General features: G+C 48.9%; 1 long non-coding RNA gene across 1 annotated transcript in view; it reads right to left on the bottom strand.

The window, feature by feature from the left end:
* The window catches only part of LOC144891007 (uncharacterized), a 61,428-nt gene that overhangs the window by 17,728 nt on the left and 17,275 nt on the right, over positions 1 to 26,425 (bottom strand). The window contains exon 3 of the long non-coding RNA XR_013622628.1: positions 1,807 to 1,885. This is a non-coding gene — a long non-coding RNA (uncharacterized LOC144891007). The remainder of the gene's footprint in view (positions 1 to 1,806; positions 1,886 to 26,425) is intronic.

The raw sequence follows: 26,425 nt of genomic DNA, 5'->3' as shown, positions 1-26,425 counted from the left end.
GTGATGGAAATAAATGTAGAAGGAAGTAGAGGGCGGGGAAGACCGAGAAAGACTTGGCTAAAGATGGTGGAAGAAGAAATGCGGGCAAGGGGGTTAACAAGGAGAGATGCAGAAAATAGGGCAAGATGGAGAAGATTGTCATGGGGACCGCAAAGCTAACCCCCGCTCTTGCAGGGAAAATGCCCTTCAAATGCATGTTGTTGTTGTTGTTGTTTCTTGTTTGTTTGTTTGTCCGGGCAATATCTCATCCATCCTTTGAGCTAGGAAGCTGAAATTTTGGCACAATAGTGAGGAAGTCCTTTGGTAAAAACAGTATTTTTTGTTTTTTTATTAAACAGTTAATTGATTAATTATTATCGATTTATTTATCACATTTATTTTATTTTGCATCTGGGCATTATCTCAGGCACCTTTTGAGCGAGGAAGCTGATATTTGGACATGACTAACCAAGTGATTTGGCTGTGAAGTGCATTTTTGATTTATAGTTTAATCAATGACTTGATCAATTGGTTAATCATTTGATTAATTTATGCATTAATAAATTTTCAATTAATTACACATTGGGATGAAACGATGGTTGTTTCAGTATGCTATTTGCCAATTAATTAAGAAATTAATTATTTTACGATTATTATTTATTTGTTTTAATTATTATTCATCACTTATTTATTTTCTTTCTCATCTGAGCAATATCTCAGGCATCTTTTGAGCTCGGAAACTGATATGTGGACATGACAGCGACCGAGTGATTTGGCTGTGAAGTATATATTTTTATTTATTGATTAATCAAATAATCGATTAATTTTTTAATTTTTTCAATCAATCACTTAATTAATTTTCAAAAAGTTACAGATTGGGATGAAACACTGGTGGTTTAGGTGTGCTATTAGCCAATTGATTAAGAAATTAATTATTTTGCGATTATTATTTATTTACTTTAATTTCACAATTGATCAATCAATTATTGCACACCTCTGTGTACTGTCTCTATGTGCTGATCCAATACTGTCTCTACAATACTGTCTGTCTACTGTCTCTGCAATACAATACTGTCGAATAATACAATACTGTCTCTGTATGGCGGTATGGCGCCTAAGGCGCCCCGGCAATGCCACGCTGGAGGATGTTATTTATTTATTTATCATGGGAGTGGTGTACTTTGAATGTATCGCTAATTGGTATGATTCAGTTTCAAAAAATGCTTACCTTTCTTGCATATAATGCCTCTGATAGTTTAACAGAGACTAGGTAAGCATGTGTGTATTGAAGGGGCAATTTTTTGAATAACGAGGTCTCATATTCTTGAATTTTTTGTCACTAAATTGATTCATTTTCAGCACTTTGTTGTACATTCAGTGTCCTGCCAGACTAATAAAAAAATACTACTGATTTTAAACAAAATTAATTTCAACAACCCGTGACATGAACACTGTCAAATTAAGTATATATATTAATTAGTATGTGGTCACATGTCCTTTAGTATCACCACACATTGCTTGAAAACCAGTGAATGCATTGAGAATCATTGGTATTCTGTATGACAGACTGATCCAACTTTTGCTAAATGTGGAATAGAGTTTGTTCCAGCTGTTGCGTATTCGTTGACACAAAGAAACCCTCTACCACTGTACCATCAAGGCATTTTGAAGTATAGACCACATTTACTGCATGACGATGATACCAAAAGCCATATGGGAGTATCACACATCAATTCTGGGGGAATTATTGAGTCTGTAAGGATGGGTTCCTGACTTGTAATTATGTAATATATAAAGCTCTTTGTAAACACTGGCTGACTCACTTACCGATATTAATGTTCGGTACCTTCCAGGTGTCGTAGCAAGCTGAAATTTGGCGAGCTGATGGACATCGAAGCCGGTGCACCTGGAAAAATCACAGAACCATCAGAAAATGAAAATATACGTTAAAAAAAAACGTAAACGCATACGTGAAAAAAAAACAACCTCAATCAATATCTAGCATTTGAAAATTTTAATTTCTGTAACTGCAAACTGTGAAGTAAATATGGCAATAATGTCTGTAAATGAAAAAAAAGAAAAAGCGTTCGTAAATGAAAATTTATGTTAAAAACAGTAAACGTGTCGGTTAAAAAAAAAGACAATCCACATCTAGCATTTGAAAATTGTAATTTATATAACTGGAAACTGTGAAATAAAAATCTCAATGAAAATTTACATTAAAAAACCATAAACACGTCCATATAATAAATAAATAAATAAAAATCCTCAATTGATATCCAGCAGGAGGTCGGTGATGCTTGCCTATAATTATAAAGCTTCTATTTATTATGTACCTAAGTACGAAGCACGGTTTGTTATTGCTTACACAATGTGTAAGCATACTCCAATGGTAATGTGTATTATTCGACAATTTTTGTTCGTTTACACTGGAAAGGCAATGGCAAACCAACCAGTATAACCCTTGGCAAGAAACTACTCTGGAAAGCGCATGGTACGTCAAAATAAAATTTGTTTGTTCCTTTATCTTCTGTGCATTCCTAATCCGCTGGACAGAATGAGTTGAAAACTGGTGGTTGTACTTGGTGTAACATTTGAAAAATGGAGGCTGCCATCTTATACGTAGCTCTGTTGCCTTTATTGACCTTCGCAGTAGTGACATTGCGTCAACGCATGTGTTGCATCTTCCTTTTCCCCAAAACAAAATTACGATGTGATTTCGCATTAGCACAAAATGAAGATTTGTCCATGAGTATTTCCAAAAAAAAATTGGCTAGTGGGTTGTTTCATTCACAGTCCTTTCACGAGCCTCTACTATGTATACAAATTTTTTTATTCATTCAATAACAATAACAGGCACTTCAACAATCCATAAATCTCAATTTGAAAGTTTAAAGTGTTTAGTATATGTGCACAGACCAAGAGAATCATTGGTGAAATTTCTGTTTTACATGTTCATATATTTTCTGAATCCATTAATATTGTCGTGTCCATAGCTCGTTAAGACCAGCCTTGGACGAATAGCCCAACTGCTTTAACTCCTGAGGCGAGCTTTGATCTTTTGATGGTTATGGCGGGTGTGGGGATGGAAGAGAAACGGAGCGTGTGTCTGCACGAAGCACACGGGTCTATACCCAAACCACGAACAAAGAAACACGACATATGAAAATACAACAATCATGATTAAAAAAAAAAAAAGCACGGAATGAAAATGTCGAAATAAAAACTGAGGTAAATTCATTTCCCAACTGAAGTACTGGCTCACACAGACTGATTCACACAACATGACAGGGGAAAGATAAATAAAAATAAAATGTTCCCTCTCCATCACTTAGCTGTCTCCAAAGGATCTTTTTGGTGAAGTCAGCAGTGCAATGTGGCTCAGAGCCACTTGCACAGGGCCCTCGGCCAATATGGCTACGTTGAATGCCGCCCGTCCAAGGCACCATGGGCAACCGGGAATGAGACAAGTCGTGAAGACAGACCTTCCTCCCCCCCCCCCCCCCCCATTTCTCCACCTCTTTGTCCTGGGGACGAACAGCATGGCCTTCAGCTCCCTGGAAGAGCACCACCGCCCAAAACCTCCTCAAACCCCGCACACAATTATCAGCACCAAGCGCACAAAAATGGCGAGCCTTCTTGTTCAATCTGAGGCACCGAGCGCACTCCCCTTCTTCGCTCCTGAGAGCCAATCACTTAGTTTCCCTCCCTGTTCACCCCGCCCACGTCCTACGGCCCAATCACGTCCCTCGGGGCTTGGCCTGACGGCCTTTCTGAGCACCCCCTTGATTTTCGGCCTCGCTCGTGGGCGGAGCCTTTTGCCGATGAGGTCCATTGAGGGCGGGGCTTAGTCCGAGAACCTGCTTGGCTTGGAGTTGTCAGTAAATGTAGTTTAAAGGAGGTTTTGCATGACCGGCCTTGTCAGCAAAAATGTGAGGGTAAGATTACAGTGGATAAGCACGCACTGGGGAGAATTATCCTTAAACCCTACCACTAATTAGCACTGCACCACCCCTAATGTGGTGAACATTTAAACAACCTTAAGCTACAGTTTCCCAACTTATTACATCGAGATTTCTTCGACACGTCATAGTCGTCACACGGTCCATGCTATTAATGATACTGTGGCGGGCACAAGGGACAATAATTCCGCGCACCAGTGGGTGGCGCGAGCGTCCAGGCGGGGAACTGAAATGCATGCCCCGCCTTTCGGCCGATCGGCCACGCCCGGGGGCAAGGCGTGGCCACGGGAGATAGATGCGGGCTCTAAGCTCGAGCCCGCCCAGTGCTGAAGTGCGAGCTCTGAATAAAGACTCTTGTTGTATCAACACGTTGTGGCCTACCTCTCTGGCAATCGAGTCGTGTGTGCACAGCACCACACTGGTGACCCCGATTGGTTCAGCCGTTGCTGACCCCCGAACGCGCCATGGCTACCAACGCCGTCGCAATCAAACTCCCGGAGTTTTGGGAAGCGCAAGCCGACGTTTGGTTTGTGCAAGCCGAAGCTCAGTTCCAACTCCGGGGCATCACTGTAGACGAGACCCGGTACTACCACGTGGTCGCCGCCCTTGGGCCCGGCACGGCCGCCCGCGTCGTGTCCATCCTTCAGCGCCCGCCGAGCGACCGCAAGTACGAGGCGCTCAAACGTCTCCTCCTCGCCACGTTCGGGCTCACAGAGATCGAACGTGCCGACCGCCTCCTGGACCTTCCCGCCCTCGGCGACACACGACCATCCGTCCGGATGGATTTCATGCAGTCTCTGCTTGGAGACCAGCGCCCGGATTTCTTGTTCCACGCACTTTTCCTCCGCCAGCTACCGATACAGGTGCGCCTCGCGCTGGCTGGTTCCAACATCACGGAAGCCCGCGCCCTGGCCGGAGAGGCCGACAAGTTTTTCGTGGCCTGCGACACGCGGTCTGTTTACGGTGCTGCCGTAGTGGATCCCGGTGCAGAGGCTACAGCGCCGCCGGCTTCCCTCGTGGCCGCTGCTGCTCCCCGCCCATGACTTCCGCCGCCACCACCACCGCCGCCGGCACGGCCGCCGCGGCCGCCACCGCCGCAAACCTGGTGCTACTACCATGCCAGGTTCGGCCGCAAGGCTAAAACGTGCCGCCCGCCGTGTTCTTTTGACGGGTCGGGAAATGACTGGGCCGGCGCTCACTTGCGGCCCTGAGCGTCGGCCATTCCGGCAGCCTCCTGTTCATCACGGACACCTTGTCCGGGCGCCGTTTTCTTTGCGACACGGGAGCGCAGGTAAGCGTCCTCCCTGCCTCCGCGTCCGACAAGCAAGCCGCGGGCCAGGGCCCCGCTTTGCTTGCCGCCAACGGTACACCCATCCGCACATTCGGGAAGCGTTGCCTCTCACTGCGGTTCGGAGGGCAGCACTTTCAATGGTCGTTCATCACCGCCAGCGTGCCAATGGCCCTGCTCGGCGCGGACTTCCTATGTGCGCATGGGTTGTTGGTCGACGTTAAGCGCAGACGTCTCGTCCAGGCCGAAACCTTCAGCTCGCTCGCTTGTTCGCTGAGCGGCTCGTTGAGCAGCTCGCTGAGCGGCTCACGGAGCAGCTTGCCAAGCTGCTTGCTGAATGGTTCCGTCCCGGCGAGGTTAGTCTGCACGCTTCCGGCAGCGGATGAGTTTACCCACCTGCTCGCCAGTTTCCCGGCCCTCATGCGGCCCACCTTCTCAGCGGTGGCCGTCAAACACGGGGTGGAGCACCATATCCCCACGGTTGGGCCGCCGGTCTACGCCCGGGCACGCCGACTTGACCCCACGAAGCTCGCCGTGGCGAAAGCGGAGTTCGCCACGCTGGAGCGGCTGGGGATCGTACGGCGCTCCAACAGCGCTTGGGCTTCTCCTCTGCACATTGTGCCGAAGCCCGGCGGAGGATGGCGGCCGTGTGGTGACTACTGCCGGCTCAATGATGCCACCACTCCCGACCGCTACCCGGTCCCGCATATCCAGGACTTTTCCGCCCGGTTGGCAAACACGTCGGTGTTCTCCAAGGTGGACCTCATCCGGGGCTACCACCAGGTCTCCGTCCAACCGGACGATGTCCCAAAGATGGCCGTCATAACCCCTTTCGGCCTCTTTGAGTTCCTGCGAATGCCTTTTGGGTTGAAGAATGCGGCCCAGGCATTCCAACGGCTCATGGACAGCGTCTTGCGCGACTTACCTTTCATCTATGTCTACCTGGACGACATCCTAGTCACGAGCGTGTCCCGGGAGGAGCACCTGCTCCACCTCCGCACGCTTTTTGAACGCCTGGGCCAGCATGGCCTGATCATCAACCCCGCAAAGTGCCGTTTCGGCGTCGCTGCCATCGACTTCTTGGGGCACCGCATCACCAGGCACGGGGCCGTCCCTTTACCGGCCAAGGTGGAGGTGGTCAGGGATTTCTCGCACCCGCGCACGATCAAGGGGCTCCAGGAGTTCCTGGGCATGGTAAATTTTTACCATCGCTTCATGCCCCATGTCGCCCAACTTCTCCCTCCGCCCCCTGCACGAGGCCGTCCGGGGCAAACCGGGCAAAGGTGACATCGCCTGGTCGGAGCTGATGGCCGCGGTGTTTGCGGGCGCAAAGCTGGCCCTGGCCAACGCCACCATGCTGGCGCACCCGATGCACCGATCGCCCTCACCACCGACGCGTCGGACTACGCGGTGGGCGCGGTGCACGAGCAGTGGGTGTGCGGTGCTTGGCAGCCGCTGGCGTTTTTTAGCCGGCAGCTTCGTCCGCACGAACGCCGCTACAGCACCTTCGACCGCGAGCTGCTCGGGCTCCACCTGGCGGTCCGACACTTCCGCCATCTGCTCGAAGGCCGCCCGTTCACGGCTTTCGTCGACCACAAGGCCCTTGTGTTCGCGATGGCCAAGGTCGCCGAGCCATGGTCGGCACGGCAGCAGCGTCACCTCTCTGCCGTGTCCGAGTACACGACGGACATCCGTCACGTCGTGGGTAAAGACAACCCGGTGGCGGATTGTCTTTCCCGGTCCGTCGCGCATGCGGTCCACCTCGGGATCGACTATGCCCGGATGGCGGAGGACCAGACCGCCGTCCCCGGCATCCAGGCCTTACGGACCGCCTTCACAGGCTTCGGCGTCACCGAGGTGCCGTTCGACGTCGCGGGCGCGGCCCTCCTGTGCGACGTCTCCCTCGGCCGGCCTCGCCCCATCGTGCCCGCTGGCTGGCAGCGCCCGGTTTTCGACGCCATCCACGGCCTGTCCCACCCAGGCACGAAGGCCTCCCAGAAGCTCGTCGCGGTGAAGTTTGTCTGGCATGGCCTCAGGAAGGACGTCTGCGACTGGGCCAGGACGTGCCTCGAGTGCCAGCGCGCAAAGGTCCACCGCCACACCCAGGCCCCGTTGGCCCCGTTTACGGTGCCCGAGCGTCGGTTCGACCATGTCTACGTCGACTTGGTGGGACCTCTGCCCCCCTCGCGGGGGTTCACTCACCACCTCACCATGGTGGACCGCACCACACGGTGGCCGGAGGCCGTGCCATTGGCGGCGACGTCTGTGGCGGATGTGGCGCAAGCCTTCATCACCACTTGGGTTGCCCGGTTCGGCGCCCCCTCGGACATCTCGTCCGACCGCGACTCCCAGCTCACCTCGGAGCTCTGGGGCACGGTGGCGCAAGGGCTCGGCGTCAAACTGCACCGCACCACGGCCTACCACCCCCAGGCCAATGGCCTGTGCGAGCGTTTTCATCGCTCGATGAAGGCTGCGCTCTGGGCCAGCCTCCGCGACGGCAGCTGGGCCGACAGGCTCCCCTGGGTCCTGCTGGGCCTCAGGACGGCACCCAAGGACGACCTGCGTGCATCCTTGGCGGAGCTGGTCTTCGGGCAACCACTGCGGGTACCGGGCGAATTTATCCCCGACTCCACGGCTCCTTGGTCCGCGGCGCAACAGCGCTCCACCCTGCAGGAGACCGCCCGGAGGTTCGCCCCGGTGCCGACGGCACACCACGGTTGCCCGTCCTCCCATGTTTCCCCGGAGCTTTGCACGGCGGAGTACGTCTTCGTCCGGCGCGACGCCCACCGGGCACCGCTACAGCCCCCGTACGACGGGCCCTTCCGCGTGCTGGAGACCGGGGACAAATATTTCACCGTCGACATCGGCGGTGCCCCAGATCGTATCTCCGTGGACCGCCTCAAGCCGGCCCACCTCGATCTGGACCACCCCCCGCAAGCAGCTCTGCCTCCGCGTCGAGGCCGCCCCCCGGCGGTCAGACCCCCGGCACCCCCCAGCCCCGCTACCCCCCAGCCCTGCACGCTTCGCCAGGGGGCGTTTCGGCCGGGTCATCCGGCTTCCTCGCAAGCTCACCCTTCAGGTGCGTGGGAATTCTGGGGGGGCGCGTGTGGCGGGCACAAGGGACAATAATTCCGCGCACCAGTGGGTGGCACGAGCGTCCAGGCGGGGAACTGAAATGCATGCCCGGCCGATCGGCCACACCCGGGGGCAAGGCGTGGCCTCGGGAGATATATGCGGGATCTAAGCTCGAGCCCGCCCAGTGCTGAAGTGCGAGCTCTGAATAAAGACTCTTGTTGTATCAACGCGTTGTGGCCTACCTCTCTGGCAATCGAGTCGTGTGTGCACAGCACCACAATACAATCCTACCTTTCCTGTGTTATTCTTCCATCTCCCCACCCAAAAAATATCAATCAATGAAGTCATGAAAACAAGATCCAACCCAAAATACTGTTTTGCTCATTTTGAAAGCTTATCACTCTTCCTTTTTTTTCCAGCTCACCTGGAACGAAGTTCAGGGGAGCTTATGTGATGGCACGTCGTCCGTCCATCCACCCATCAGTCCGTAAACACTTGAACTTAACTTCTTCTCCGAAACCGCTGAAGGCATTGTGACCAAACTTGGCACAAATTATATTTATTGTGTGTGACTAAAGTTTGTTCATGGCATTAAAAAAAAATCAAAAAAATCGGGGTATAAGGGGGTTTACCGGGGGTTAAAGTGGATCCAGGTTTGACTCCCCAAGATAGGAATTTGCATTTCCCCTGAAACTACACACACTATTTCGATGAAACTTTACCACAACCTTCATCACCCGTGATGTAACAAAGTTTGTTCACGACACTAAGAAGATCGAAGTCTAAGGGCGTCTATGGAGGGTCAAAGTGAGTCCAGGTTTGACCGCCGCCCCCCCTCCCCCCCCCTCCCCCATCCTCCTAAAATAGGTATTTGCTCCCCAAGATAGGAAATTTGCATTTCCTCTGAAACTAAACACACTATTTCGATGAAACTTTACCACAACCTTTAACAAAGTTTGTTCACGGCACTAAGAAGATCGAAGTCTAAGGGCGTCTACGGAGGGTCAAAGTGAGTCCAGGGTTGACCGCCCCCCCCCCCCCATCCTCCTAAAATAGGTATTTGCTTTCTTATTTTGATTTCCTGCTGCTACGTTAACTTTTGGTTCTGTACTCAGTTGGGGTTGACACTTGTGGGTCTGCATCTCGGTGGCTTTCTGTTGCTCTGGTAGGGACTGGCACTGGTGATCTTGGTTTGGTTAATGTCCCTGGCCTTGTAGTTTCTTCTGGTTTGGTAGGTGACCTAGGTTTGGTAGGTGGCCTAAGATTGGTCTGGCAGCAAGTAGAAGATACCTGCTGTTGGCAGGGTGAGTGGGTAGTCACAGGTGTCTTCAGTTTCACCTGTACATCCACTCATTTGCTCCTTTTTCCCCCCCACAGGTGGAATTAACTTCCACATTGTCTTCAATCTCACTCTTCCCTCCAGGTCTTCAAGACAGCTGTTCGCCACCATCACAAAGCATTCCCAATCCAAAACCATGGCTTTTCTACCCTCGTTGACCCCCTCCTCCCCAACCCCTCATACCACCACCAGTCCTCCTCTTCCCAAATTTCAAAAACTTCCTTCTGTATCCATCTTGTATTCTCCATGCATCCTCTCCTGCCTCTGCCAATTCCTCCCAACACCCAGTGTTTGTCCAAGGATGCCTCTATCTTATCCTTTACCTCTGCTGTTGGTGTTTACCCCCCTCGCCCTACTATTCCTTTTGGCCTGTTGGTCCTGATCTGTTCAGTGCACTAGTACAAACTCTTCCACGAGCTTCGACTATATATACAAAAATAAAAGGTGTGACCGAAGGTTAGTGTCTCGATCAGAAAGGATGGCTTCTGGTACCAAAAACAATGGAATGATTTATTCAGCCAAGATCCTCACAATCCAGGAAGCATTCTGGTTCGGGACAACAAATACCATGGGAAATTTGATAAACAGGTCTTGGATCACAACATGTTTATTCCCCCTTTCTGTATGTGGCAAGTCCATGATATCAATTCCCAGGATTTGAAATGGACGCTGAACTGGTATGGGATGTAGTGGTGGCTTGTTCTTCTGGCTAACTCCCGTAACTATTTAGCAAATTGAACTGATTGAACTAAGGACAAGCTTTAGCAAATTGAACCGTGTCTCTGCGTGCATGCATTCCCACCACCAATGCAATATCAGAGAGTTATAAAACCACTCTCCAGAGAAATGGTGTTCAAATGGGCTGGCATGGGCATCTTCTAGGATCTGCCATCACAATTAACTGGGTACCACCACTCTTTTACAGTTTCCATGCTCAGGATCTATGTCGTATAATATTCCATCGACTATGGTAAATAGAGGTTTCTAAAGGGCCAATTAACGAGCCCTGGCATCTTCCAGTAGTTGACCTTGTTCTTTGAAGTCGAACACCTCCATGAATCTTGGGTCCATAATCTACTCGCAAGCGAAAGGGTCAGGGGAACAAACATCTTCTGCAGGTGGAGTGTTGTACAGCAATGAGCCTGTTGCATCAGGCACTGAAACACTGCCAGTGCATTGGTAAACCCAAAGGGTATCACCCTAAATTGAAACAGACCTTGAAGGACAACTAGGGTTGTTTTCTCCTGAGACTGTAGATGTATTCTTATCTGCCATAATCCTGATGCCATGTCAATTGTGGAAAAGTACTTTGACTTCCGAAGTTGATCCATTAAGTCTTCAATGTGGGGAAGAGGGAACATGGCTGCTTTTGTAACTGCATTTGGGGCATGTTAATCGACATAGAAATGATGAGAGCCGTCCTTTTTCCGAACAAGGACAACTGGACTTGACCAAGGTTGACCAGCAGTCCTCAATATCGTGTGTGTCCTCCCTGAGCTGTGATGCAGGCTGTACACCTCCGACGCATGCTCTGTACCAGGCGTCTGATGCGGTCCTGGGGAAGTTTCTACCACTCCTCCTGCAAGTCTTGAATGAGCATTTAAAGATTGACAGCCGTTGATCTCCTCAATGCAAGATGTCGACCAAGCTCATCCCATAAATGCTCAATGGGATTGAGGTCAGGGGAATAGGCATCCAAGGCATCACTTCACACCCTGTTCCTGGAGGAAGTTTGTGGTCAGGCGAGCAGCATGGGGTCGAACGTTGTCCTGCTGGAAACCTGTGATGTCAGGATGAGCCTGGAGAAATGGCAGCAGATGAGGTCTCAAAACGTCATTGACATAACGCTGACTAGTGAGATTGCCTTCGATGACGACCAGAGGTGTCCTGAAACGGGTGAAAATGCCGGCCCATACCATCACACTGGGTCCTCCCCAACGATTGATCTGGTGAATACAGCATGATGCATACCTTTCCCCACCTCTGCACCATACCCGTTGACGCCCATCAGCAGCATGGAGGCAAAATCTGGACTCATCGCTGAACAAGAATGCACTCCACTGTTGATGTGTCCAGCGGCGATGCTGCAGACACCATCTTAGTCTGTTCTGCCGATGCACTGCATTCAACACTGGACCTCTGCAAGGGCGTATTGCCACCAGGCCCCGACTTCTCAAGTGCCTCCGCCCAGTAGAGACACTGATGCAGTTGTTGTGGTGACCTTTTGTCACTGCAACTGTTTGCGTCGCAGGGCGGAAACAATCACAAAGATGCTGCAGCACAATCCAACGGTCTTGGTTTGGGGTGGTTACCCATGGTCTTCCTCTTTGTGGACCATCATTCACAGTTCCAGTTTCACCGTAACGCCTGGCCAGGTTGGAAATTGCAGGCTGTGAGCAACCAAGACGTTGGGCAATTGTTCGCTGGCTTACACCAGCCTCAAGCATCCCAATTGCCCTTAAACGTTGTTCAGATGTCAGGCGAGGCATCTGCATGTCTTGTTGTTTTTCCTGTCAGAAACCTCTAGAGTCTAGTGACGATAGACAGCAGTAAATGAATGTCTAACCACGAGAACTGAAGGATTTCATTATGAGGGTCATTATTTAAAGGGAAAGATCCCCATACAGAACCACTCAAGCATGCCATTGTTGTCAACCAGGTGATTGAAGTGAAGTTCCCGTTACATTAATCAGCCATTACAATTGAAGAAACGTGTTTGTAAAGCTGCACATTTCAAAATATGAAAGTGATAAGTTTATTTTGATGTTCAGTTTATACATACATACATATACAGTATATATATATATATATATATATATATATATATATATATATATATATATATATATATATATATACATACATATATAAAAGTATGTATACACACACACACACACACACACACACACACACACACACACACAGTCATGGCCAAAAATATTGGCACCCTTGGAATTTTTTAAATAATGCACCATTTCTTCCAGAAAATTGTTCAAATAAAAAAACTATTTTGGTATCCACATATGTATTACTTTGGTTTGCAGTGGACCAAAACAAAAAAACCTGAAAAAAAAAATACTAAATCTTAGCTAATTCCACACAGAAATCCTAAAATGGCCCGGACAATATTATTGGCACCTTTTAGAAGTTGTTAGAAATAATTATATTTCAAGCAGGTGATTCTCCTTTACTTTGGAATTGAATTCACCTGTGGTGAGTTTCAGGTGCCTGTAATTAAAAAAAATCACTCATTCAACCAAATGTTGAATAGAGAAAAAGAGTCATTCTGTTGTTTTGTGTCACTGTGTGTACCACATTGAGCATGGAGAAAAGAAAGAAAACCAGAGAATTGTCTGAGGACAGACGCAAGATTGTAGTGAAGCCTGGACAATCTCAAGGCTACAAGTTCATCTCCAGAGACCTTGATGTTCCTGTGTCCATCGTACGTAATGTTATCAGGAAGTTTAAGGCCCATGGCACTGCAGCCAACCTCCCTGGATGTGGCCGCAAGAGAAAACTTGATCAAAGATTGCAGTGAAGAATTGTTTGAATGGTGGAGAAAGCACCTCGATCAATTGCCAAACAGATTCAATCTGACCTTCAGACACAACAGTTTCAACACGCACCATCTGTCACCACCTCAATGAAAAGGGGTTCTATGGCAGGAGACCCAGGAGGACCCCACTGCTGAGCGAGAGACATAAGAAAGCCCAACTGAAGTTTTCCAAAACACACATGAACAAGCCAAAATCCTTTTGGGAGAATGTCCTGTGGACAGATGAGACCAAATTAGAGCTTTTTGGTGAAGCACATCATCTCTATGTTTACAGAAAACAAAATGAAGCCTTCAAAGAAAAGAACACCTTCCCTACAGTCAAACATGGAGGAGGTTCAGTGATGTTTTGGGGTTGCTGTGCAGCCTCTGGCGCTGGGTGCCTTGAATATGTGCATGGCATCATGAAATCAGGAGATTACCAGGGTATTTTGGAGTGCAATGTTCAACCCAGTGTCAGAAAGCTGGGTCTCCATCGAAGGCCATGGGTCTTGCAGCAGGACAATGACCCCAAACACACTTCAAAAACCACCCATGAATGGTATAAGATCTGGACTGTTCTGAAGTGGCCAGCGATGAGTCCAGATAAAAATTCCTTTCAACACCTGTGGGGAGATCTAAAAACAGCAGTTTGGAGAAAGCACCCTTCAAATCTGGGAGAACTGGAGCAGTTTTCACAAGAGGAGTGGGCCAAACTGCCAGTAAAGTGGTGTAGGAAGCACTTGACTGCAGTTATTTTGTTCAAAGGCATTTGGAATTATTTGAAATAAGGGAATGGGAAACGGGAACGGGTCAAAATGTGATACTAAACGTGAATGGGTCAAAACATTACACGGGATTCCTTTTTGTGCTTCAAGAGTAAATGTGAAATGCACAAACCTACGGCATTATAAGCACGCAATTGCTTCAGAAATAATAATAATAATAAATAACATGGGTGATGTATAAGCACAGGCTCATTCCTTTCCAAAATTTTTACGGCGTAGCCCATCGGGCATAGCCGTCTAGAACAGTGTTTGTCCGTCTGTATGTATGTATGTATGTATGTATGTCTGTATGTCCCCTCAAACGTATACCAATCAGAGCTGAGAATCTGGTCACATGACAGGGTGATGTGATTACGTCTGATGTAATTACGGCGTAAGGCTGGTTGACTCTCCACACACCAGCATTTTGTTTTATATGCTGTTCATGCCAAACTTATCGTCGAACCTGTCATATATCACAATCATCATGCTCTACCTGATGTTCAGTTTATAAAAGAACGAAAATAAATGTGTTCGATTTATTGTGGGGACTTAGCTCAAATCGGCTGGGGGGGGGGGTGGAGGGGGTCTCGCCAGGAACCGCCAAAGATCGTCTGAGGCCTTGGCAGGGAAATGTGCTCGTTCGTTGGCGCGAGCTAGGCCTCACCGCACGTAGCGAATAGCAGGTGTGCAGCCCGCTCTTCCAGGCTTGTTGTGCCGCAGCGAGCAAGCAGCACTCGTCCATCCGTCATTCTTGCTTGGAAAGCCGCGGCTCTTCCTTCTCATGACCACAAGCAAGATCTCGCCACCCGGCCATTCATGATTGGGTCAAACATCGGAAAAGGGTGAGAAGATGTCAGCACCCAACCGTCCGCTATGGCACCCAGAACGAGAAGAAAAATGTCCACCGCTCCAACTACTTTGTACCCGCGGCTCTGACGTCATCTGTCCTGCTTCACCAATCAGCGAGTCCTTTCTTACTCATGCTTTCTGTCAATCAAAGCCCCGACCAATCACTGCTCTTCAGGACGTGGCTCTCGGCCTGCCCATCCTGTGTCCTCCGACCAAGTCGGGGTAATCAGCGGTAGTGCTCAATGTCCTGGCTTCCGGTAGGTTTTTAATTAGGGTGTTTAAATGCGCGATTTCTTACTAGGTGTGTGTGCTGCGTATGTCATAAGGAACAAAGGAATAATTAGAGGGGCAATTACATACAGGGGATTAATTACCCATAATCCCTCACTAATTAAGAAGGCCCACTCTGATGGGGACGAAGATACAAGCTTACACGACAGTCCGGTCTACACAAATTTCCCTACTTATGGTACATCGAGATTTCTTCTTCTTCACGACAGTCAGAGCACACTAATTTATGCATTCTACCTGGTTTACAGTATCACTACCCCCCACAAACATATATATATATATATATATATATATATATATATATATATATATATATATATATATATATATATATATATATATATATATATATATATATAATATATATATATATATATATATATATATATGTATATACTGTATATGGATATCAAATGAAAATTGACTGTTATGTGACCTTCACCTTTGATATATGCTTCTCAAAACAATAGGCCTCTACCTTGTGACTACCTCTACCAGGTGGTTAAGTTTCAGGAACATCGGAGTAAAAATGTGATCTGTAGGCGAATGACATACAAAGAGACAAACAGACAGAATAACAGACTACACCAACCCATATACTTGCGAATCTTCAATTTCAGAAGTAACAGACACTTTACAAATCATATATAGAATGATAAATGAAAAAATATAAACGAAGTTTATAAATTAAAAGAATACGGAAGGAGTACACAAAGAACGATGACGATAACAACAACAACAACAACAACAACAACAGCAGCAACGTGTTATAAATGTTCTTAATTTCTGGGACTGGTTCACTTCATTGTGCATCGTTATTTAGACTCTCAAGTCTTTAGTTTCTGTTAGAAGTTTCTCCAGCGTGGATTGCACATGACATTACTGTACAATAGGTGTTACTAAAAATACCATCTCACACTGTGCAATCATCCCCAGGGTGCTATATCCATCTTTCTTTTATCTACCCCTAACCCCTATCTATCCCATATCTTACACCGGTCCCTTGTCTTTTACCAAGCCTGTTTTAAAATGATGATTCTTGATGATGTTCGCCAAAACCTTTGCAGAAGCGGGATGGGGTTCATGACCGGTCCTGTCTGTGGAAGGATTGATAGTGCAATTGAAATCGCCGGCGATACAGGTGAAAGCAGCTGAATCCAGTTATTTTTCACAAAATTGTCTAAAATGGAAAATAACAATTTTTCCATGGGTACACTCGGTGCGTACACGTTCACAATGATGATATTTTGTGTGTTACAATAGAACTCCACCACAATCAGATGTGCCTTGTAGATTTCTTTAAAGAACAATCTTCTGAGCAGGAATTCTATCACTTAAGGTGATGGCAACACCAGCTTTGGGTGTGGTAAAACCATTTAACAACCACTGCCCTCGATACAGTTTTCACCATTCAGCAACCAGGGTGCTCGTAGCATGGGTCTCTTGTATCAAGATGATGTCGGCTTTCACTCTCTCCATTGCCTGAATTGTCTGAATTTTCCATAAGGGGGTGCAACCCCCATAAATATTCAGGGAAGCAATACATATCTCTCGCATTGCCATTCTACAAAGGTAACTCACCTCCGCCTGCAATTCTTTATTCGCCTTTGTAACCGCTTTTCGAAGACGCTGAAATTGGGCCTCTGAGATTTCATTTGGGTCATTTCTTTGCAGGAGGGGTCTTGCAGCCCTGATGAAAGTTTTCACATCGGGAAAATGATCTTTGATTACAACATGGCGTTGTCTAAACATATCGTTTAAGAACTTGATGACATTTTCCTTTGTTACCTCAATTTTACCTTCTTCCTGATTAATCGCTCACAGAAACAAGGCTTTGAGCTTCCTTATCCGGCCCCTTAACTACATCAGTGTTGTAACTACATCCTTAACTACATCATCTGCTCTACAAACTTTACCTTCTGGTAAGGCCTCTGGCCTGGATGGAATTCCTACAGAACTTTATTAAACCTTTTGGGACCTCCTGGGGCCAGAGCTACTTGAGGTTCTGATGGACGGCCGACGATCAGGCTCACTGCCGTTAAGTTGCCGTAGGGCTGTTTTCGTCCTTATCCTAAAAAAGGGAGACCTTCAGCAACCACACAATTGGCGTCCCATTTCACTGCTTTGTGTGGACTACAAGATACTCTCCAAGGCTCTCACCAACCGGCTCAGAGCCGTTATTGCGGAGATCATACACCCAGATCAATCTTACTGTGTCTCTAAAAGGACAATTCATGACAGTATATTTATTGTGCGTGACATGATTGATATCTGTTCTCTCCAACAAAGAAATGTTGGCTTGGTGTTCTTAGATCAAGAAAAGGCCTTTGATACCATTGATCATTTTAATCTTTTTTCTGTTTTAAGGGGGTTTGGTTTTGGGGAAAATTTTATCTCTCATGTACAGCTACTGTATAATAACACTTTTAGTCTCCTAAAAGTTAACAACATTTTATGTCAGCCTTTCCCGGCTAGTAGAGGCATTCGTCAAGGTTGCCCTCTTTCTGGCCTCCTGTACTCTCGCCATTGAGCCTTTGCTCATCCGGTTGCGTGCACGTCTTCTCGGTTTCCTTCCCCAACCGACAGCGAACACGTTTAAAGTGATTGCTTATGCAGACAACCTTTGTGCAGTCATTCACTCGGATGAGGATGCTTTGGCCTTGGTCCAAAGCATTCAAGAATTCAGTTTGGCAAGTTCCGCAAAAGTGAATTGGAAAAAGAGCAAAGCTCTCTATCTTGGTCCGCAAAATGGCGCCACTCCTCCGTCTCTACCTGAGCAACTCGAATGGGCATGGGATGGAATTTTTTATCTAGGCGTCTTTCTTGGCACTGAAAACTTCATTTTGAAAAACTGGGAATCTCTAATAAATAAAACTGAGAGGCGGCTGCTCAAATGGAAGGGCTTACTCTCTCAACTCTCGTATCGGGGCCGAACCCTCATTATAAATAACCTTGCAGCATCAATGCTTTGGCACGTTTTTATGGCACTGAAGCCCCCGGTTTTTATTCTTAAAAAACTACAATCTATATTTATTGACTTCTTTTGGGGGGAAAGCACTGGCTCAGACCTGGTGTGTTAAACCTACCTGTTGCTGAAGGAGGACAGGGCCTGATCGCCATTACCAGCAAAGTGATGGCTTTTCGCCTCCTGTCGCTTCGTCGACTGTTGTATACGGACGTCTTGTGGAAGGCCTTGACTCACTGCCTGCTTCGGCAGGCAGGGAAACTCGGCTACGATCAGGAACTGTTCCTCATTGACACCAAGCAAGTGGATATTGCATCAGTACCCCTGTTCTACAGGAGTGTGCTGGAGGCATGGCAGGCGGGTACCGTGCGCCGTGATAACCGTAACTACTCCCTTGAAATGGTTTTAAACGAGCCAATCTTTTTAAACCCCATTTTTGAAGGGGTCTGCAGTGATCGCACCTTTATGCAAAAGTTTATTGATGTTGGATGCACCAAGGTTAAAGATTTTAGAACCCCTCCTCCTTACAAGTGGAAACCAGCTGCTGACGTCACTGTGGCCACTGGAGTTAGGTCCATTTGGGTCATTGGGAGGATTTTTTCTGTGATTCTGCGCTTTTTCAAGCAAAGCAGGCTAAAATGGGCTCCAAAGGTGGAAGCTGGCCCTCTCTCATCCCACCATCCCTTTCCATAGCTTTTCCTTCATTTCCAAGGTTTCACCTCCTTTCATTTGATGGGGAAATCTTCTGTTTATTGTATGTGTGTTAAAACCCTTGTTCCCGATAGACCCGCAGAACCACAAGCACATTGGAGGAGAATGCTCCAGACTACTCGTTCCACTTCAATCAACTGGCTTGCTATGTTCAAAGTACCCGTCGCCAAACGCTCCGGAGACTTGCAGTGGCGACTGGCACATTATATTTTACCCTCCAATGTTTTATCTCACCGTATATGTTCTGATAACACAGAATCGTGTCCCTTCTGCGGTGCCACAGAAACCATTTTTCACATTTTTATTGATTGCTCTAGGTTGGCACCCCTTTTTACAGTTTTATCACGTGTTATCCGGGGGCTAGGCCTAGCCTTTACTCATTGTGTTTTTATTTTTGGTTTTAGCATCTCCCACCAGTGTAAAGATGAATGCCTTTTAGCCAACTATTTGACCTCTGAAGCAAAGCTTGCTATATACCTGTAAAGGAAACACAAAATGCAAAATGTTTGTGATTCTGTTTTTGTTTCTGATGTTGTTCACCTTTTTAAAACCTTGGTTACATCACGTGTACACGTTGAATTTAAATCCAGTGATTGTACACTGTTTTCGCAGCGGTGGTGTGTGAAAGCATCTTTATGTGAACTTGTTGATGGTGTTCTTTCATTGAATTTATAATAATTGATTGGTTGTGAGAACATCCGGGCAGCGTCCCGAATGCACCACAAGGTGGTTGTTTTCGTTTCACGTGTCCGTTTCGCGCGCATCGTCGTACAGAACGGACTCATCTTGGGCAATGACCAGTTTGGTCCGGTTTCGCCATGGAACACTCCGGCCTCGAAGGTAATATTATCAAACGTTCTACCGACGCTGTCTAATGAGGAAATTCTTCAGAAGCTCGGTCAGTACGGTACTGTGGTGTCGATAATTATCAAAGCCTCCATGTCCATTCGCACCACAGACGGGAAGCTTAAACATATCGAAACGTTTAGACGGTTTTGTTATGTTGATTTGAAGGATGGTTTGACGCAATTGAATGTCTCGCGTTTTTAAGTCGTCAAAACGTGAGCACAGGATTTTTGCGGCAATGGAGAGGTTGATTTGTTACGGGTGTGGTGCACATGGACACACCAGGCAGTATTGTCCTGATGGGGAGAAAACGTATGCCACAGCAGCCGGACCAGCTCCCGCCCCCCCCCCCCCCGCCCCCCGTGACCACTACGGATGATTCTATAGATGTTTCGCCTTCAGTGCAGGAATCTACGTCGGACCATCAATCTACGGCTAAGAGTGGTGCTGATGAGACCCACATGGAGGTGCTTCGTGTAAGCGATGAGTCATCCAGTACAGCTGACCATCGTGCAACCGATGAGTCAGCAAATGTAAGGGACAAGCTTCTACCTGTAGAGGGAATGATTTGTGAGGAGCAGCAGATTGTAGATGCGGCGTCTCGGAAAAAATTGAAACGGTCACTTTTAGGTACGAGGAATGAGGACAAAGGTGTTAAAGTGTTGGTGGTGCAGACAGGAAGCAGTTTAAGCGGTTCAGATAGACCTTCACATGAAGATCAGCAAGGTGGTGAAACTATGGCTGACATGATACCACCTGCTCAGGATGAAGGGGAATTTTTTCTTGAAGGTTGTAAATCAACCTGCGAAACCGAACAGCCTACTGATGACCATATCAATTCTAATGGGGAATGCAAAATACCCATTACCGCTAATAACGACTCCTCTCCCCCCCCCCCCCCCCCCATTGCAATGGTGCATGGTGATAAAGAGGATGAAGAACCTAAGGTAGATGGGGATGGAACAGGTGTTTGTGTGCAGGTTCAGGAGGAACTCATAAAGCCCCAGTCATACCGGCCATTTTCAGGCCACGAATCGCCACGACCTAAGATCGGGGCAACATTCTTGGCCAGATCGTATTGGGGTCCTGGCGATTCCTGGATGATCGGGGGTGTACTTGGCAGTTCGGGTCGAGACGGGAAGCCGCCCCGTCAATTTTGAACTGTTCAAAATTATCGTGGCGATTCGTGGCGTTTTTCAAACTCTTGCTGCTGTCTGGAGGGTGTTGTACGGGCGCGTGTGGGCATCGGGAAAATGGTCGTGGAGTGTCTTGCGGCGGTCGGTAAACTTGGCTGCCACGATTCGCTCCGCATCCAGCAAGCACTGATATGACCGCCGTACGTCCTCACATGGATGCCGTACGACTGCCATCACGATCTTCCAAGAATTGCCCCGATCCGTCTCGACCACGTTCGCGCAGCAGTACGATGACTCACGATCATTGCCGATCTCTCACGAATTAACAAGACTCCGCCAAGACTGCTGTAAGCACCAGTAGGCGCCAGTACGACCTGTCACAAGACCGGGTATATATAGGCGATCCCCGGCGGCGAAATTATTTCATCTCCTGATTCCAAGCTGGTCACATCGATCACATCCAAGCTGGTCACGGCGGCCGCGTGATTGTGCACGTCTTCCTGGATCCCCTCCCCCTCTTCCTGGCTGGCGGCATCATTGGAAGGCTTGGAGTTGATGATTTATATAAACGACATACAAAATAACGTGAATTAGCGTCGTCTGAATTTTAAGATCGTAGTTAGGTCGGCGCGATTCTTAGCCATTCTTATATAGGGCAAGGACGGCCGCCGCGCAGTCGGGCTCAGACGGGTGGGCACGTACGCGTGCGTACTGCGGTCGTAGTGAGGTCGTAGTGCCGTCGTAGTGGGATCGGGGTGGATCGGGGCGAAGACGTGTGGGCACGGGCTAGGACTTGTGGAGATCTTGCCGCGCACTTGGCGGATCGGGCTTTGTCGGTGCGGCGGTCACGGCGCGATCGTACGGGAGTCGTGGCAGGGGTGTTTTGGTATGACTGTGGGAAAATTTACAGCCGATCTTGCCGAAAAGTCGTGTTGGTGCGGGGAATCGCCAGATCGGGGGTGATCGGGGCGATTCGTGGCCACTCAAATCCGGTATGACTGGGGCTTTACTAGCGTCACTGAGGGAATTCTAACTACCGAGACACTGATCGGCCATGAGGAGCCAGTGGCAATGGTTGACAGGGTTTTCCCCCCTCAGGAAGAAGAACAGCCTTGGAGATCTCAAAAGAAAATATTCTTAGATTTTTGAAGGAAACTTTCAGACAATGGCATGTACAAATTAAGGATCATTTTCATAATATTCAGACCTTCCTTGCAGCCGCAAAACCTTTGCTATTTCATGTGGAAATCTCCGAACCTGAATTTCAGCGGCTGAGGAAAGCCATCACGAAGGCAAACAAGGAATTAAATGAGGAAGAGGACTTCACCCCCCAGAAGAATGAACTATGGAACTAAATGTTGTATCCTTAAATATAAATGGGGGTCGTGCCCCCTTACGGAGGGTGTACACTATTCAAGTGGTTCGAAAAGAAATGGCTGTGGTGCTATGCTCTCACGATAAAGCCGGACAAAATGGACGACACCAGGAACGAAGTTTCACTGAGCTATTTATTCTAGCTCAACTCGAAAGAACTCAAAAGCACTGAATAGCCCGTCAACACGGGCGGCGGCAATTTATATCAAAAGTTCACCACACAAAAGCCACGCCTCTCAGGCGGGGCGTGGTATGCAAATAAGTCAGCCACGCCTCTCAACGGGGCGTGGTATGCAAATCGAGAGTCCGCCCGGGCAAGGCGAGTCCGGGCAAGTAACCGCCCGCCGGTTACGTCATCGGCCGGTGCAAGTTGATTGTGTCATGCTTCCGGTAACCGCTACATGCGCCCCCCCAGAATTAACTTGCACCGGGAGAGTCAGTTTGAGGGGGGTCTTGATGACCCGGCCGAAACGACCCCTGGCGATTTGTGTGGGGGTGGTAGGTGGCGTGGCGGTGGATGGTCGGGCGGGGGGCTTGGTTGACAGGGGAAGGCCCCATCGTGGAGGAAGGGCCAACCGTGGAGGTTGGTCGAGGTCCAAATGGGCCGGCTTGAGGCGGTCCACGGAGATGCGGTCCGGTTTGCCGCCGATGTCAATGATGAACGACTTGTGCCTCTTCAGGACCCGGAAAGGTCCATCGTACGGCGGCCGGAGCAGTCCCCGGTGTGCGTCGGTCCAGATAAAAACGTACTCCGCAGTGCGAAGTGCTGGGGGGACGTGGGGTTGGGGGCAGCCGTGGTGGGACGTGGGCACGGGGGCAAATCTCCTGGCGGCCTCCTGGAGGACCGAGCGTTGGTGAGCCTGTCGCGGAGAGGTGAGCCAGGTGAGCCTGTCGCGGGAGCCTGTCGCGGACCAGGGGCCGGTGGCGTCAGGGATGAACTGCCTGGCACGCGCAGTGGCTGGCCGTAGACCAGCTCGGCGGTGGAAGCCTGGAGGTCCTCTTTCGGGGCCGTTCGGAGGCCCAATAGGACCCACGGGAGCCTGTCGGCCCAACCGTCGTCCTGGAGGCTGGCCCTGAGAGCGGCCTTCATCGAGCGGTGGAACCGCTCGCACAAGCCGTTGGCTTGGGAGTGGTAGGCCGTGGTGCGGTGTCTCTTGACCCCCAAGGCCTGGGTGACCGCGCCCCAAAGCTCGGAGGTGAATTGCGGGCCTCTGTCGGAGGAGATGTCCAAGGGGGTGCCGAAACGGCAATCCAGGTGCCAATGAAGACCTGCGCCACGTCGGCGGATGTTGTTGATGCCAGCGGGACGGCCTCTGGCCACCTGGTGGTCCTGTCCACCATTGTGAGGAGGTGGGTGAAGCCCCGCGAGGAGGGATGGGGTCCCACCAGGTCCACATTGACGTGGTCGAAGCACCGCGCGGGCACGTCGAATGGTGCCAACGGGGCCTGGGTGTGCCGGTGGACCTTCGCGCGCTGGCAGGCGACACAGGCGTTGGCCCAGTCGCGGACGTCCTTACGGAGCCCGTGCCAGACGAACTTTGCTGCCACGAGCTTCTGCGACGCTTTCCGGCCCGGGTGGGAAAGGCCGTGGAGGGCGTAAAAAATGTGCCGCTGCCATCCGGTGGGCACGATGGGGCGAGGTTGGCCCAGGGAAACGTTACGGCCTGAAGCACACCAAGCCAAGCCTTCAATCACACTTTCTTTATTTATGGATTATCACACGAAAAATCTCTTCCTACACATAAAACAAAGAAGGGAGAAGAGAGGGAAAAACCAGAGTCGGCCAGTCCAAGAGTAGGCTGGTCCAAGAGTAGGCCGTTCCAAGAGTAGGCCGGTCCAAGAGTAGGCCGGTCCAAGAGTAGGCAGGTCCAAGAGTAGGCCACCAAGGAAGGCCCAGCAGTAGGCCCCAGTGCAGGCCCAGCACGAGAGGGCAGGAGTAGGCAGGTCCACAAGTAGGCCCCAAGGCAGGCCCAGAGGTAGGCCCCAGTGCAGGCCCTGCATGAGAGGGTAGGAGTAGGCAAGTTCATGTGTAGGCCCCAAGGCAGGCCTAGTGGTAGGCCCCAGTGCAGGCCCAGCACGAGAGGGTAGGAGTAGGCAAGTCCACGAGTAGGCCCCAAGGCAGTAGAGGTACGGCAGCAAGAGTTCGATCAAAGTCACCCTTCAGGTAGAGAGGCGGCTGCAGGGGGTTGATCCGGCATACCCTTCAGGTGGAGAGATTGCAGCTGGAAACTCTACAACACCCGAAAAAGCACTCCGCCATGGGCCCTCCTCCAAAATGACCACTCTCTCCTCTGAAGCACCTTCCTGGCACCTCCCTTGCCCCACAGCCAATCATAGGCTTTATACACAGGGACCAAACCACTTGTTCTAACTCACAGGGGGGTGGGGGGCAAGGAAGAAGAAAAAGGGCACAGACCGTAACAGTCATCAATAACTTGATAGCAGTAAGATTATGGCATTTTGCCTTGCACCCACCCACGTTGATTCCTGCCATCCAGAGGGTTTTGATAAATTTATTTTGGAATGGATACCACTGGCTTCAGCCTCATATACTGTACCACCCTCGGAAGGAGGGTGGACTTGGAATTGTGGATGGGTCTTCTCGGCTTATGGCTTTTGGCCTGCAGTCTGTGCAACAACCGTTGTACCATGTGCTGAAGAGCTGACCTGGTGCCCTTTGCGCATTTCTTGCTGCAACAAGCTGGAGGGCTGTGGTTATAATCGGCACCTGTTCTTGGTGAACCTTGACCGTGTCAGTTTAGCTTCACTTCCAGTTTTTTACCATTATTTGCTGGATGTTTGGAAAGACTTTGGGGTTCATCACTGCCTCGAGGCTGAGAATTGCCGGATGTGTATCCAAGAACCTATTTTTTATAACGGTTTTTTCCCATGCATTCCTCACAGTCCTACCTTGATTAGGAAATTTATTCAAGGAGTAGTTGGCAAAGATTGTGACCTGAGGGATGCATCTGGGACAAAATGGATGTCTGCTGGCAGGGTGGTGACCATTCTTGGTTTAAGATCTGTTTGTGTTGCCAGCCAAATTGTAAGTATATTCAGGAGGAAGTTTAAGAAGTTAAATATTGGCTGGGAAGGTATCAACAATGTCAAGGATTATCGGCTGCCCTTCCCTGAAATTAAGGTGCTCCCCCCTCTCCAGTCAAATGATGAACTTGTCCCTCCTTTTCATTTGGTAACAAAGGAGGGTATTCATAAGCTCCTTTGAGATCACCAAGCCTCGTCCTTCTCTGGAGCGACACGAGTGGCCTTGTGGACAGAACGGTTAGGCCAGGGTCTCCTGCCACTCCACTGCGGCCTAATATGTATAAACTACCTATTTATGGGTTCCTAGCAGATATCAAGTGGAGACGAGCACATTGGGCTCTCCCTTCGAATACCTTTGTTAACCACCTTAACAGTTCAGTACCAGTAACATTCACCTTCTGTGAACAGAAGGAGGATCTCTTTCATGCCTATGTGAAATGTGAAAGACTAATACCTCTTTTCTTTATTCTCACACAACTTTTTGATCAGCGGTCCTTTCCTTTCACTTCACATACACTACCGGTCAAAAGTTTTAGAACACCTCAATTTTTCCAGTTTTTATTGAAATTTACGCAGTTTAAGGTCTCAATGTACTCAGAAATTAGGCACAGAACAAATAAACAATTGGAGATGAAAAAAAGAAATCATAGAATCATTTTGTTTAACAAAATTTAATTTAAATTTTTGACTCAGCAAAGGAGTCACCTTTTGCAGATATAACCGCCGAACACACTCGTGGCATTCTTTCTACAATGGAAATGAAATATTGTTTGGGAAGTTCTTCCCAACACTGTTGCAGAAGTTCCCACAAATGTGTTGCACTTGTAGGTTGCTTTGCTTTCTCACCCTTCTGTCCAGTTCATTCCAAACCAGCTCGATGGGGTTTAAGTCTGGAGACTGTGCTGGCCAATCCATGATTTGAAGCCTACTGTCTTGTTCTTTTCCTCGAAGGTAGTTTTGCCAAAGCCTGGAGTTGTGTTTAGGTTCATTATCTTCCTGTAGGATGAACCCCTGACCAACTAGGCATATACCAGGGTATTGCATGGTGCTGCAAAATGCTGTGGTAGCCCTTTTGGTTCAGGGTGCCAGTCATACTGTGCAAGTCGCCGAATGTGGATCCAGCAAAAGAGCCCCAGACCATGACGCTTCCTCCTCCATGTTTGACAGTTGGTTTCACACACTGAGGAACCATCCTTTCGCCTACTCGACGGCATACAAAAACCCTGCGTGATGAACCAAAGATTTCAAATTTTGATTAATCGG

This window comes from Myxine glutinosa, chromosome 2, assembly GCF_964187855.1.
Source record: "Myxine glutinosa chromosome 2, kmMyxGlut1.1, whole genome shotgun sequence".
NCBI lineage: Eukaryota > Metazoa > Chordata > Myxini > Myxiniformes > Myxinidae > Myxine > Myxine glutinosa.
Note: the sequence above shows the minus strand (reverse complement) of the source record. Positions and strands in the feature narration are given on the sequence as shown.